This window comes from Phascolarctos cinereus, unplaced genomic scaffold (assembly GCF_003287225.1).
Source record: "Phascolarctos cinereus isolate Bilbo 61053 unplaced genomic scaffold, phaCin_HiC Scaffold_4;HRSCAF=312, whole genome shotgun sequence".
Classification (NCBI taxonomy): domain Eukaryota; kingdom Metazoa; phylum Chordata; class Mammalia; order Diprotodontia; family Phascolarctidae; genus Phascolarctos; species Phascolarctos cinereus.
The window spans coordinates 697,866,755-697,883,080 of NW_027555847.1; the positions used below are offsets into that span (position 1 = coordinate 697,866,755).

A 16,326-nucleotide genomic window follows, 5' to 3' on the forward strand; every position below is an offset into this window, starting at 1 on the left:
TGGGGGTACGCTAGGCGAGAACGGGAAAAGACTAGGAGGGGGAGGGGCGAGCGAGGGAGCGGCGGCCGAGACGACCAATCCGGGGGAGAGCCCGAAGGGGACCGGCCGTGAGAGCCAATCAAGCGTAGGACAAGGGGAGGGTCCGCAGCCAGGTGGTGGGCAGAAGATGGGAGGGGAGGGGGAAGAAAGCGGTGCGGAACAAACCATTCCGCCAAAGGGAGGAGAGCAGGTTTCACCAGCAATGAACAAGAAGGAAGAGCTCCTTAGTCATCTTTCTCCTGAGGTAAGGGCCGCCCCTCCCTTCCAGATCTGGGTGATGACGTCAACCAGGGGAGGTGGAGGGGGAAGGAGAGGCGCGAAGGTAGAGGGGAATTCGAAACGGCTCCAACGGTTGTAACGGCCCCTCGCGGGGCGCGCGTGCGTGCTCGCGCCCTCACCTTGGCCCACGCTCCTCTTCGCCCCATCGACGCCCCTCTGGGCTCTGTGAGCGGATGACCCTCCCATGGAGCACGAGAGAACTCCTAGGGTCAGGAGGGTAGAGGGGCCCTGAAGGCCCAGATGAACTCATTTTGGACTCCCTTTTGCCAAGACCTGGCACATCAGAGGCGCTTAAAAAATGCTCCGATGGGGAGCTCCTGACGAACCCCCATTACAAAACGCGCTGAAGTGCCTACTGTGTGCAGCACCCCCCCCAACACACATACCCCGGGGCGGGAAGAGGCTTCGCTGCAGGGAAAAACAAAAACATCAAACTTGCTACTAATCAAAGCGACCCCAAAGCGCAGCTTTGGCCGATTTGCAGGAGATGAAGTTACACATGAGGAAACTGAGGCCCAGAGAACTTCGGTGGGGATCTTGGGTGGATTTGAACCCTGCCCCGCCCTCCTCCTTGCCACCAGACAGCGTGCACTAAGGTCTGAGCACGTGCTAGGGGTCCGCCCTCCTTTGGGGGATGGGCTGCACTAAGTGGCCCCTTCGGGTCCCTTCCACCCCTGGGGCTCCTCCAGACCACACAGGGCTGTGCCTGATGCCCCATTGTGACATGGGGGTGACTGGGAGTTCTGAGGGCTCTGGCGGAGAAGCCCAGGTTGGCCCAAACCAGCCCTCCCCAGGCAGATGCCTTCGGCAATCTCTGCCCAAGCCCCTTCCCAGTACGGTTTACAGGGTTCAAAAACAAAGATAAGACGCTAGAATGACGATTAAACAACCACCAAGTGCTGGTAATAGTTCTGATTCCTCCAAATGAATATTCTGGTGCACCCTGGAGAATCATTTCCCTAAAACCAATCCATTTTTATCCACTCCCTCTAAGGCTTCTCTTTTTTCACTTGGTCAAAGGTGAATTCCAGAGATGCTTCTCTCCTCGAGTTAACTGACCCGGCTGACCATTTCCCTAATCGGATAATATGCATTTATTAGATACCTCCTACGTGCCAGGCACTGTGATAGTCTAATGAAGACTGAGTACAAACAAAATACAGGGGCAACCCTTAGCTAAGCTAACGAGGTTGGGAAGGGCTTCCTGTAGAAGCTAGGATTTTAGCTAGGATTTAAAGAAAGCCAGGGAGGTCTGCAGCTGGAGCAGAGGAGGGCAAGAGTTCTAGGCATGGGGGAGAGCCAGAGAAAATGCCCAGGGCCGAGAGATGGAGTGTTTTGTACGTGCAACAGCCGAGAGGCCAGTGTCCCTGGAGAGAAGAGAATGTGTTGGGGAGGAAGGTGTAAGAAGGATGGACCAGTAGAAGGGGACTGGATTATAAAGGGCTTTGAATGCCAAACAGAGCATCTCCTATTTGATCCTGGAATCCACTGGGAGCCGATGGAGTTTGCTGTGTAGGAGGGGTGACAAGATCGATTTGACAGTTCAGTGGAGGATGGACTGGTCTTTAAGGATGGCGGTCCCCTAAACTTTTAAGAATAAGGAAGTCAGGAAAAGGGAAGATTTTTTGGGGGAAAGATAATGAGTTCAGTTTGGGACATGCTGGGTTTCAAGCTATCTACAGAACATCCAGATGGAGATGTCCAATAGGCAGTTGGAGATCCGAGACTGGATAAACAGATTTGAGAATCATCAGCAAAGAGACAGTAATTAAATCCACGGGAACCGATGAGATCAGCAAATGAAGTAGGAGAGAGGGAGAAAAGGGCCCAGACAAAGGCCTGGGGGCACCTACCTTTAGCAGCTATGACCTGGATGAAGACCCAAAGGAGCCTGAGAAGGCATGGGTGAAGAGGTTGGAAGAGAACCAGGAGAGGACAGTGTCATGAAAACCCCGAGAGAAGAGAGCATTAGGGAGAAGAGAGTGATTAACAGTCAAAGGCTGCAGAAAGGTCAAGAAGCATGAGGGGCGAGAAGAGACAATTCCTTTTGGCCATTAAAAGGTCACTGGTAACTCTGGAGAGAGCAATGTGGGATGAAGGAGGAGGTCAGAACCAGACTGTGGAGGGGTAAGGAGAGGAATGACTCCATTGCAGACGGCCTTCTCAAGAACAGTCACAAAGGGGAGGAGAGATATGGGAAGATAGCAGGGAGACACAGGCATGTGTGTAAGCAGCAGAAAGCAGCCAACAGACAGGGGGAGAGAGAGGGGATGACAGCAGATGGGACGGACTGGGACCACCTGTTCAGGTAGAGGGGGCTGGCCCAGGCCACCAGAAGGGCCCCCTCTTCTGAGAGTGAAGGATGTGAGACAAGGAGGTGGAGGGGAGAAGAGGGAGCTCTCAGTGAAAGATGAGGCAAGGCTTTCAGCTGAGAGGGTTCAAGACAGGAGGCCCAAGGAAAGGATGAAAAGGTTGGGAAAAGCCTCTGGAGGGAGAGGGCGTGCATTAGAGAGGTCGAAGTGGACAGTCTGGATGCAGTAAGGGCCCAGGAAGTAGGATCGAGTCAGTACAATTTTGGCCCGGTGATTTCTTCCAGCTTCTGCTCAGTAGCATCTGAGGGGGGATGATCTGGCCCATCCCTTTAGGAAGTGGTGAGGCCTTCGATAAGAATGACACTGAAGGACTTTAGATATTCTTCCTTTGGCAATGAGCACATACAGATAAATGTTTGGACAGACATTGAGAAAATATTTGTAAGGGCGAGGGGAAGGGATTTCGTGTGCTTCCACACTAACATAAGGCCCAAGGGATTGTGGTAGGGAGCTAACATCCAGAGAGGTGTCTCCTTCTTCCCTGGAGGTACTCTAGGCCCTGGCTTACCCTATCATCCACAATGCCTTAACCCACAACCCCCAGTCTGACTGTCCCCTAGACCAATATCCCCTCTCACTCCTCTCTCCTAATCCCATCCTTCAAGTTGTTTTTGCTTCAGGAAAAAAAATTCTCCAGACCTCAGAATCTCATCTTCCCAGATTCAGAGACCTGCTTTTTAAACCAAGTGTTTATGGAGCGACTCAGTCTCATACATGATGGCTTTGATTTATTCAAGGACATATTTGCATCTTATCAAGGCACGAGAGCCAAAAGGTAGTTTTGTACCATGCCCCCCAGCCCCCCAGAAGCAGAAGGCCGATAGAACAGGAAAGAACCTGAGGACCCATCTAACCTCCTTGTTGTGTGTATGAGGGAACTGAGGACGAGAGAGGTTAGGGATTCAGGTCACAGAGAAAGGAAAGGAGAAAGCTAGGATCCGATTTCATTGCTCTTTCCACTGCACCACACTGCCTCCCTGGAGACCGCTGTGGTCAGTCATTTATGCCACAAAGTTCCCTCGTGCAGAAGGAACTCTGGAGATCTCATGACTCATTTAATAAAGAGTGATGAGGCACCCGTTAGGCTGACTATGTGCAGAGCACTGTGGGAGAGAGAAACCTTGCTCTCTGATTTGTGGAGCTTGTAAGGAGATAGGACACCAACCCTAGAGCAGTAGTACACGATATTACATAAGAGCATTTGAGAAATGCGCAACAAAATCATGGAGAACTAGTTACCTTAATCCAGAGACTTGTGGAAAAGTACTTTGTAAACCTTTAAATACAATAGGAATCCAATTTATTAAATTACTGGTCAACTCCCCATGCAGTGTTCCTTCCACTGTGACACACCAGTATCTCTGAACTCTATCCCTCCACAGAACTTAGAACAGAAAAGCACCTGCTTGGTAAGTATTTGAATAGTGGGGTAAAGATGCCTTTCTGAATTATCCTGCTTTCCTCTCAAAGACCTAAAGGAGCTGGTCCTATAGAAGAAACCTTCTACCTCATGATTCTCCAATTCAAGTAATACACAAACCACCCCTCCTCCTCATTTCTCTCATTTCCAGCACCACTCCAGACTCTTGACACACAGCATGGTAAGAATTCAGTAAATAATTGTCAACTGTACAAAACCATGATTCTTCTCATCTGGAATACTTAGCAGAACATGAAAACATCAAGAGAGGGTCAAGTGAAATGATCATAGGGATGGCGAGACTTCAATATTGGGATAATAATAATAATAATAGTAAAAGCTGACATATATATGTAGTGGGTTACCCTAAAACACAAGTCTGTGGGTCTAAGTTAGTATGTGTGTGTGTGTATATATATATATATATATATATACACACACACACATATATATATGGACTTTTACAGTATTTGTATACACAGAGTATACACTAACACTCTGTGGAATCAATGAAGGGGAGTTAAGAGAGGGGGGAGAGGAAGATGGGGGGAATACAGGAAGTGAAGTCAGTAAGTATATATAGATTGATATAGCTATAGCTTTATATACGGTATATCCTAACAGGAAGTAGGATGTAGACAGAAAGGTAGAGATACATAAATATATATTTATACAAATAGATATACACGCAGTATAACACACAAAGTGGAGTCAGCATGTATAATATGTACATACAGATGTATACATACTCTGTGTACACACACACACACACACACACACACACACACACACACCAGAGTATACCCTGAGGAAGGGGAATCATTAAGTACATCTAAATATGCAGATATATAGATTTTTACAGATACATATAGATATGGGTTGAAAGAAAGATAGCTATAAATAGATATGTATCTCTCTCTGCATATATGGATGGACTGCTGGTGCCATGCCTAAAGTGAAGAAGACTCATGTCCCCAGGTCAAATCTGGCCTCAGGCACTTACTAGCTGTGTGACCCTAGGCAAGTCACTTAGCCCTGTTTGCCTCAGTTTCCTCACCTGTTCTATGAGCTGGAGAAGTATCTTTACCAAGAAAATCCCTAAAGAGGTCACAAAGAGTTGGACACAACCGAAAAATGACTAAACAACAAAAAAAAGTATTTAACAGAGGAAGTGGAGGCAGTAAGGATAAGTAGACAGGCAGATAGAGATAGATAGATAGATGGATAGATACACAGTATACCCTAACACAGAAAATGGAGTCATTAAGTGTGTGTGTACACACATATTTAGATATAGAGAGAAACATATATGTACAAGATTTATAGAGATATATATCTATGTAGATATAGATAAGACAGAGATATATAGAGATATATTTATTTACAGCTATATACACACAGTATACCATGATAAAGGCAATGGAATCTTTAAGTATAAAACGTATTAGTAACTGTAATAGTTATTATCAATAACATCAACAGTAATATACTGATTATATATACACACTATATGCCCTAACAAGGAAGTGATAAATTAATATAAATAAATTAATTCTATTAAATAATTAAATATTTTAGAGATATTAATAAATTAATATTATTAAATATAAATAAATTAATTACCTATATACAAATAGTATACCCTATAGGAAGTACAGTTAGTAGGTATAAGATATATAAAATATATGTACAATATTAATGTCAATAACAATTATTAATAAAATACATTAATTATACATAGTGTGACCTAACAACAAAGTGAAATCAGTAAGTATAAGATATATAAAATATATGCACAGCATATTAATTGTTAATATTGATAATGACATTAATTATACATAAACACAGTATACCCTAACAGGAAATGGAGTCTGTAAGTATAATATACACAAAATACATACACATTTATAAATACATTAATACTTTTTACTGAGAATAAAATAATATAGACCATATACCCTAAGAAGGAAGTATAGTGAGTAAGCTTAAGCTATGGAAAACATAGGCATATTACAGTAATGATCTTGCCAATAATTATGAATATAACATCTTAATTATATATACACAGGAAGTGGAGTCAGTGTGTATGTATGAACAACGTATGTGCACACGCGCAGCATGTGAGGGTCCTGTAACACCCACCTCCGGGCCCCCAGAAGGCCTCGGGGTCACCTTCCCTGTAGGCCTGGCTGCTGCGGGGGGTTCTCCACCTCCCAGCACGTGCTGCTCACTCCCCACCGGCTTCATTTCCTGCGTCGGGAGGCGGGGGAGGGAGGGGAAGGGGGGGTGGGGGTGGAACTCCAGGCTCTGACGTCAGTCCAAAGAGAAATGGGTGCCCACCAATCAAATCTCTTGCCTCCCAGAGAGCTCCGCCTTCCCTTCCCAGTTGTCCTCTAAGGCCGCCACGTGGCTTTAGGCTGGTGTCTAAGGGGAAGGCCCCACAGAGGCTGGAGGTGTCCACTGCAGCCGCACCCACAACTGACCCAGGCCTGCCCAAAGTCTGTGCAGGGCTGCTAGCCGCTATAGGCCTTGGCCTCCTCTGAGCACTTCTTATGCCCACGGCGCAGCCATCCCCTCCTCCAGCCCTCCACTGTGGTCTGTCTTTGACCTTCAAAGCCCCGTAACAAGGGAGGAGGGGCATTGGTCACAGGCCAATCCCAGATGTTCTAGAGGTACTAGAATCAATTAACTGGCCACTCAGTCTCCAGGTTTGGGAGTATAGCCATACCCCTCTACGCTCATTTTACAGATTAACAGACTTTATTTCTAAAAATCTTATTTTTATTCCTTTGCATCATATTAATTTCCTAATATATCCTTTCCCACTCTCTGCCCAGCGAGCCATCATTATAACAAAGACTTTAAAAGAAGAAAAAAGTTGTTCGGCAAAACCAAACAATTCATCAAACATGCCAGAAGTTATGTGAGTATTCTGTATCCATAGCCTCCCACCTCTTCAAAGAAGGGAGATCTTTTCTGGGGCCAAGCTCCATCATTATGCTTATATAATTCACTTCAGTTTTGTGTTTCTTTGTTCTTTTCAGTTTTGAAATAGTCGTGAATATCAGCTCACATAAGTGTTTCTTTGAATTCTTTGTACCTGTCATTTCTTAAAGCATAATAGTCTTCCATTACATTCATGTACTAAAATTTGTTTAGCCATTCCAAAGTCAATGGGCATATTTTTGGTTTCTAGGTCTTTGCTACCCAGAAGTGCTGGAATGAATATTTAGGGGTATATGAGACATTTCTTTCTGTGTTTGGTCTATGAGCCAGACTGGCCTTGTTATTTGCATGAGACATTCCCATCCTTTATCTCCATGCCTCTATACTGGCTGTCCCCCAGGCCCGGAATGCCTTTTATATGGTTGTTAATCTTTTGCAGTTTTTATTTTGAGGACTATCTGTTTATATCTTTGACCATCATCAATTGCTTTGCCTTCTCAGTCTAGTTCCAAATAGGAGGATACCTTACCTCCGTCTATCCATTTTACAGATTAGTAAACTAAACAAAAATTATAACTATTTTGGAAAGTCCAAGGAATATGTTATTGTGGTAGACAGTGTGACTAGGAACAAATCTGGGCTTCTTAGCAAGATTAAAGAATGAGGTCTTTGATTATTTTTCATGGGATCATTGATTCAGAGATGAAAGAGAGTTTAGAGGTCATCTTGTCCAACCCACTTATTTTACTGATGAGGAATTGAGGCTAGAAAAGAAAAATAATTTGCCCAAGGTCACATAAGTAATAATGGTCAAAGATGGGATTCGAATACTGGTCATCCGACCCCAAATCCAACTCCCTTTCCAGCTTATCACACTGCCTCTCTGTCTCCTTTTTATAGGTCCCAAAGCTCAGATGGACAGTAGCCTGACCTAATCAAATCACTCCCTTTGCTTTCCCCCAATTAATTCCATGACTCAACGGCTCATCAAAAACGTGGTGTGATTGGGTCAACAGGTATAGTCAAAGATACTTGCCACTCCCTCCAAAGCTATTTGATCCAAGTCCTGTGAAGTTTCATTGACGGTAATTACACCTATCAAGGAGGCAGTAGGTTTCAAAGACCTGATATTTTAACCTTGTTTTAGTCTGTTAAAGTTCTTTGAATATCACTCTCCTCTTCCCAAGACCATCCATTTATGATATACGTTTTTTAAAAAACGGAATAAAAAATTTTCAGCAAAAGTAAACATTACATTAAAAAAAATGTGGTGGGGCAGCTAAGTGGCACAGTGGATAGAGCACCAGCCCTGGATTCAGGAGGATGTGAGTTCAAATCCGGCCTCAGACACATAACACTTACTAGCTGTGTGACCCTTGGCAAGTCACTTAACCCCATTGCCTAGCCCCCCCCCCCCAAAAAAGTGATGTTACACTATTTCATACCTGTGGACCCTCACCTCTTCAAAGGGGGCCTAGGGAGTAGTCTCCTCATATTGCCTTCTTGGGGCTAAGTTTGTTCTTTGTACTTTATGATGTACAGTTTCCGTTGTTTTGTTGGGGTTATTTTTTCCATTTACATTGCTATAGTCATTGTATATCTTACTTTTTCATGACTGCCTACTTTGTATTAGTTCAATAAGTCTTTCAGTGCTTCTCTGCATTCACCATTTCTTACTGCATAATAATATATTCATCTAATTTAAACAGTTCTCCAACTGATGAATATCTATTTTGTTCCCATTTCTTTGCTACCACAAAAAGTTATAAATATTTGGGTGTACATGCAAACTCTTTGTCAGTGATTTCCTTGGCACACATACCTAGTGGTAGAATCTCTGGGCTAAAGAATATAACATTTAAGTCAATTTGTTGGAATAATTCCAAATTGTTTTACAGAATGGTTGTATAAATTGACAGCATCATGGTTATCTCTGCCAATTTGTTGGGTGCGTCATGTGTAATTGGTGGAGTTAACATCTTTCACTAATGCAGATTACTTTACTTTCCAGTAATAGTTGATGGTTTTATAAATTCTGTGGACAGTGCATCACTGTAGCTGATTACCTGATAATCAGCTTTCATACTTGAACCTCTCCAAATTTAGCTTGCTTGGTCCTTCAACAGCAAATATGACAGATAAGATATAGCAACAGACCTTGCCACAGGGCACAGGTAGGAAGACTTCCCAGATTGGGAGGACTCATCTAGAACTTCCACAAGAACTTTGAGCATACCAGATGATCTCCGTACCATAGGGAGCTACAGAATTAGAACTAAAAGGAAGTCCGTACTTAAAAAGATTGGTGTTATCCAACAGTGGTCATGATGAGGATGGGAGCTAGATCCCAAAAAAAAAAACCCTGGACTTTCCCTCATGGCCAAATCTCTGGTGTTAGCCTGAGGCTATAATCCTATCAACTGACCTTTTTTTGTGGCTATACCCAATCTCCCAATTCTGTTACCCTTAACCTATCCTAGCCCTTCCTGTAGTCCCTTGCCATTTCCCACACTTAATCCTAGCTAGGCTCCATTGTCTAGGTCCCAGGAGTTCTGTTCACCCCAGCGTACTGGCCACCCCCATTCAGATCTCCCTTAGACCCCTCCTCCACTCACCCCAAACTACTTGGCCACTCCTAGATCCCTCCCATAATTTTTCTGTATGTATGAGGTCCATCTTGTCTCCATTAAGATGCTCAGATTTTTAGAATCTAGCCAATACTTCACAGACTCTCCAATTCCTTAAGAGTCTGGCTGATGTGACAGATCTTTAATAAACCTTGTCTTTGGCTGAAAGAAGGCTTGGGTTGAATTCTTTTTGGCAGGACCCACGTGTTGTGATCTTGGGGTCCCAGCACCGCTAAACCTCTAGACCTCGTTAGTCAAAGTTGGTGCAGACTGAGAATCCTTCCTCTACCTCTAACATGGACCAAAGAAACCCAAAACCTTATATGTTTTCCCCAAACTAGAGAAGTAGAGCATGCCTTTTAAATTGTGGGACAGGATAAAGACCGTGGAAAGAGTTTAGGAAGGGATCAATACATTTTCCCAGAAGACCAATCAACTTTTTTTTTCAATAAATGGATTTATACTGCATGCAAAGAGGGCAAAAGCTGAAATTCCTATCTAAATCTTCCAGACAAATTACATTTTTTGTTTTTCCTCCTTATCTAAAAGTCACATTTCAACAAGAAAAGATAGCTAATGTATATGATTAGAGAACTGTTCATTGATTTCAATAGTGTCCAGTCATTTTTGAAGTCCCTTGATTCCACTTCCTCAGCATCTTTCAAATCTATCCCCTTCTCTCCACTTACTTGACTTCGCCACATTATGTTCAACTTCTCATCACCTCTCTGATGGACAATTGTAATAGCCTCCTAATTTGACTCCTTGCTACTTCTTCTTCCTCCCTCTACTACCTCTTCCACACAGACCATATAATATTCCTAATAAATGCTTGTCCCAAGTATTTCCCCATTGCCTTTAGATTTTAAAATATAAACTCCTTAGCTTGGTATTGAAATTCATCCACAACCTGGCTCCAGCCTACCATTTCAGGCTTATTGTATGTTACTCCCCCCCACTGCTCTCCTGCAGAGAAACTGACCCACTTTCTGGTCTCCAAATTTGCACAGGTTCCCATGACTGAATGGGAACTCAGCTCTACCTTTCGGAAGCCTTAACTTCTTTCAATGTTTAGGCCTTCCCTAATCCCCCTGGACTTGTTAGTACTTTTTTCATCCTCAATTCTGTATATACTTACCTGTTTACATGGCATATCCCCAGTAGAATATAAAATTTTTGAGGAGAGGGACTGTTTTTGTTTCGTCTTGGTAGTCCCAGCCCCTGGCTCAGTGCCCAGCACAGGAAGTACTTAATGCTAGTTGGATCGAATTTCAAGAAGGATGATGTCATTTGCATGGCTGAAGCAAATAGGTCCTTTACAAACCACCTGCTTCTCTCAGAAAACATGGTCGGCCTGTTTGCTATGTCACAGGCATCACCCGATATTTTATATTTTGAAGCCTTCAAACATCGGAGTATGACGAGGGTAGATTTCCAGGGCACATGGAATCAATCCACGCAGTCCCTCTGATCGCTCATATTTCCTCTGGCTTGACAGACTGTGCGATGTGTTGCTGCTCTAGATTAAATTCTATGCTTGGATCCATATGCATGGCTCCAGTTGCCTTGATGGGAGCCAGATGTGTGTGTCTGAGGATAGGGATGCTGTACTTAACCTTGAACACCTTCATAAATGACTATTTCACCCATTCAGTGTGATCCATCTTCTTTTAGACCCTTCCTTCACCTTCATGGCTTTTAGGGGAACTAAGGGACTCTTTACACACTCAAGTATTAGGAGGAGCCTGGTAAGGTTCATTTCCCCTTGGTCTCCTGAAGCCAGGGTTTGTCAAACCCTTGCCAAAATTTGTCCTTTAATAAGATGAGAAGCCTGCCCCTTCCTTACTCTCTTTAATGTGTCCCTGGAGGGACTTCAATATTTCAAAGTCTTTTTCTCTCCAGAGAACTAAGAGACCATTTATGTTGCCCCTCTCCTTGTATCTCTCTCTGGTTCTCATCCTCTTCTTCTCTTTGTCCGTGTTCTCCCTTTTGAGGGCCAAGTAGGAATGAATGAGATCCAGGTATGAACCGACATGAATTGTGAGTATTAACTATTAGAAATGAGGAAAAAAAGATTTTATTTTAATTTCACTGTAATCCAAATCCCATCTGAAGCTTCATTGTCTGGCCTGCTTTTTCTAGGGTTCCTTGCCCACTTTTGGATTATGGACCCTTTTTGGCAGTCTAGTGAAGTCTATGGACCCCTCAAAATAAAGTTTTTCAATAAATAGGGTGACAAAGGAAAACAATTATATCAAAATACAATTATCAAAATATTAAAAAAAAAAACAAGTCCATGACACTAATGTGCTGTTGTGAGCTAGTCTAACCATTCTGGAGAACAATTTAGGACTATGACCCAAGGGCTAGCAAACTCTGCATCCCCATTGAAAGAGCACTACCACTACCAGGTCCAGTATCCCAAAGAGATCAAAGAAAAAGGAAAAGGACCCATATGTATAAAAATATTTATAGTAGCCCTTTTTGTGGTGGTAGAGAATTGGAAACTGAGGCAATTGGGAAATGACTAAACAAGTTGTGCTATGTGATTGTGATGGAATACTATTGTGCTATAAGAAATGAGGAGCAGGATGGTTTCAGAAAAACCTGGGAAGGCGTATATGAACTGATGCAAAGTGAAGTGAGCAGAACCAGGAGAACATTGTACACAGTAAAAGCAACATTGTAAAGAAGAGCAACTGTTAAAGACTTAGCTGCTGTGATCAAGACGATCATCCAAGGCAGTTCCAAAGGACCCATGATGAAAAATGCCTCCAGAGAAAGTGCTGATAAACCTTGAGTCCAGATTGAAGCATACTTTTATTTAATTTTATTTTTCTTGGTCTTTTTTTTTTGGTCTGCATTTTCTTTTGTCACATAGTTAATATGGAAATGTGTTTTGCATTACTGTACACGTATAAAATTGCTTGCCTTCTCAAGGAGGGGAGAGAGAATTTGGAACTCAGAATTTTAAAAAATGATTGTTAAATGTTTTTTACATGTAATTTTTGAGAAATAATTAACAAATACAAATGATTTTAAAAAGTCAAGTCCACAGACACCAAGTTAAGAACTTCTCATTATTGTTGCATAGACCTATCCAACATCTGAACGACAGCTGGTTAGGAGTTTGGGACTCCTGGGTTCATTTGGTGTTCCTATTATTGATTTACTTTGTAGACTTTGGCAACTTGTTTAATCTTTCTTTGCCTTGCTATTCTCTAGCTGTTGGGGATAATAACTACTGAGCTACCTTTCTTGGCTTCAGTCTTAAAGTTTGCTAAATGTTTGAAAATTCCGAGATGACAGGTGTTACAGAAACAATATAATTTTAAATGGGTTTCCATTGGACAATAACAAATAATATTAGAAGAATTTATGCTTTTTCTTGGGTAGCTAGAGCACTTTATAAGCATTTGTACCCATCTTTCTTAGTAGACAAAAAAAGGAATGAGGCCCAGTCCTTTTTCATAGCTTGGGAAATGGAGACACAGAGGTTAATTGACCTGCTTACCTAGTCAGTGATGGGAATTGGAAGAGATCCCAGGTCTTCTGATTTCCATTGCAGGGCTCCACTCACTCATCTTATTAAAGACTCAGACCTAACAAAGCAAGTTAATTCTTGTATGGTGCCATGTAGTTCTTGCGTATGTAGTAAAAACATCACGTTGGGGAGACAGTTCACCTACCAATAAAATGCAGCTATTCCTGACTTGGTATAATTTCCCACCAGTATAAGTTGAAATAGCAGAAACTAATTAGACATAAAAGAAGGGAACAAAAATGTCAAGTGTAGTGAGATGGCTAATTTAGGTGGGAAGGAATAAATTTAGGGTTCTTCCCTCTGTCTTTAGGAAGAGGGAAAGACTGAGTCAGGGCAAGTAAACCGAGAAGATCTACTTCACATTTAAAAGAGATTATATAGTGTTATATACTGTTATCTCTGGCTAAAAAAAAAAAAGGCCCAAGTGTTTTTCTGTGTTTGTGCTATGGAAAGGAGCCTCAAATACTCTTGTCCCCTTTATTCTAAGCCAGGACAAAAAAAGGGACTTGATTTCTTCTGCTAGTAGAGAAGCTCCTGGCTTTGCACACCAGCTGTAATAGAGCAAAGAGGCTATTGATTAGAACTGGGAAGGTCTTTGTCTCCGTTTTTGTTCTCCAGCCAAGATTTCAGAGCCAAGGGCTCCCAGCCAAACTCCAGTGGACAAAAGGTCCCAAGGACTAACGTTTGGGGATGGGGAGCCTTAAGGGGCTCGTCTGATCTGATCTGAATGAAAACATTGCTTTGTGATTTTCCAGCTGCACACAGTCATGTTCTGGCCACTGTCATCAGATGGTGACAGTCCCTTCAGGCTTGGGCATATGGCTTGCTTTTGCTTTCCTTTTAAAAATAATTTTTTCGAGAAGTAGTTTGATATGAATTGATGGAATTGAACTTAAACAGTTTTAAAAATAAAGAGTTGTGTGCTGATAAGCAGTATGCAGATTACAATTTTAGAGAAAGACTATTCTTCCTACCATTAAACTCACTTTCCCTGGCGTGTTCTTCCTTCCTAGCTGTTGATTTCTTATCCCGTTGCTCAAATTGTAAGTTAATTCTCATTGAATAGATAAACCATTTGTCTATTTATTTATTTGTTTACTCATACAGTCTCAATTTGGGGCATTTGAAAGCCACTTCAGTCTCAAAGCACAATTTGGGGCAGCAGCTCAAAACCACAGCTCACAAATTCTCCTAATGTTTCTTTTTACCGAACCAACAAGGGCAATTACTAGTTAAAAGCAAAAGACAAGCTGTGTGACCCTGGGCAAGTCACTTAACAACAATCACCTCACCAAAAAGCAAAAAAAAAAAAGCAAAAGACAATTAACTAAACAGCATACATAGGCAAATAAATGGCAATAAAGATCCCTACTACCCCTAACCCAAGGATGAAGTCTCCCACAGACTCTACCGTTGATGAGAGATAGAACATAGGCAGAGAACATGCATGTCCAGGGCACTCACATAACCAAGGCAGCTCACACTCCTCTGGCTAAGACCTCATTGAGAGGAGGACAGAGCCAAGATGGCAGAGTGGAAAGAAACGTTAGAGTCTAGTTCTCCCCACCACACCTCCTCAACAAAGACCCAGAGAATGTATCAGACTGAATTCTGATCAAGAAAGCCAAGAAATGGTGCAGTGGACAGGGCACTGACCCTGGAGTCAAAAGGACCTGAGTTCAAATCCGGCCTCAGACACATGATACTCATTAGCTGTGTGACCCTGGGCAAGTCACTTAACTTCAGTTGCCTCACAAGAAAAAAAAAGAAAGCCAAGAAAAAGTCACAATGACTCATTTTTTCCAGACCAGGGAGGCTTAGAGAGAGATACAGAGAGGTCATTAACACTGCGGAGGGGGTCTGACCAGAATTGCATGTGACTGAGGCAATAGGAGTGAGGATTTCAGCACCCTGTGACTGAAAGACGGTTGAGACTGGGCACCAGAAAGAGATCCCAAGGGATCCCTGAGCAAGTGCTGGGTGCAGGAATGACAGCCATTAGGCAGCTCTGTCACCCACTACCCAGTTCTGAGTCACAGATCCAGGGTCGAGAGGAGCAGTGCTGAATGGTGTCCGTAGCCATGTAGTGAGCATAGTTCCAGAAGCAAACAGTAGCTGTGTGGGTGGCTCTGATCCCAGGAGCACAGTATAGCATTATGGATGGAAGAGGAGCTGGCAGTTCAGTTGTTCAGAACCTATAGAGTTTCCCATGGGGCCGACAGCAGCTGAGTCAAGCAGCAGTCTGATGAAATTCCCATCCAGAAATTAGCCAATAGATCCAAACCTGGGTCAGGAACTTGTAGAACTTAGACCAGGATGGCAGTAAACAGACCTTCCCCTGGGATCGCACCACTTTGGGAGTGCTGAAAGTTTGTAAGTCTCTAGCCTGAATTATGAAAGCTACAGAAGCATGTAAGAAGATAGAGGCTCGGGCTAGGCATTCCCCTCACATCCCAAGAAGTATGCAGAGCTCAGCACTAACATAAAGTCTAAAATCAAGGAGTAGGCTAGAGAAATGAACAAAATAGTAGACCATAAAGAGATGTTCTAGTGACAGGGAAGCTAAAGACATGAACATAGCGAATGAGACAAAAATACCTACAAGCAAAACCTCAAAGAAAAAATGAGCTTGGACATAAGTCCAACAAGAATTCCTAGAAGAGTTAAAGAAGGAATTAGAAATTATTTTAAAAACCAAATAAGAACAATAAGGGAAAAAATGGCAAAAGAGGCAAGAGTTAGGAAAATGAACATAAACCAATATCTTACACCATATACCAAAATAAGGTCAAAATGGGTACGTGATTTAGACATAAAGGGTGATATCAGCATATTAGGAGAACAAGGAATAGTTACTTTGTCAGATCTATGGAGAGGTGAAGAATTTGTGACCAAACAAGAGATAGAGAACATAATGAAATGCAAAATAGATAATTTTGATGACATTAAATTTGATCACACACACATACACACACACACACACAAAAGTAATGCAACCAAAATTAGAAGGAAAGCGGAAATCTGGGAAACAGTTTTTACAGCCAGTGTTTCTGATAAAGGCCTCATTTCTCAAATATATAGACAACTGAATCAAGTTTA

At 42.6% G+C, this 16,326-nt stretch overlaps 1 long non-coding RNA gene across 2 annotated transcripts in view; it reads left to right on the forward strand.

Moving 5' to 3' along the window:
* The first annotated feature begins 184 nt into the window (after positions 1–184).
* Positions 185–16,326, forward strand: part of LOC144457125 (uncharacterized) — a 38,831-nt gene continuing 22,689 nt past the window's right edge. Inside the window, exons 1-3 of one of the 2 annotated variants that reach the window (XR_013486476.1) lie at positions 185–283; positions 6,948–7,033; positions 7,957–14,545. This is a non-coding gene — a long non-coding RNA (uncharacterized LOC144457125). Of the gene's footprint in view, positions 284–6,947; positions 7,034–7,956; positions 14,546–16,326 lie in introns of those variants that run through there. The other variant, XR_013486475.1, reaches the window with a different exon arrangement.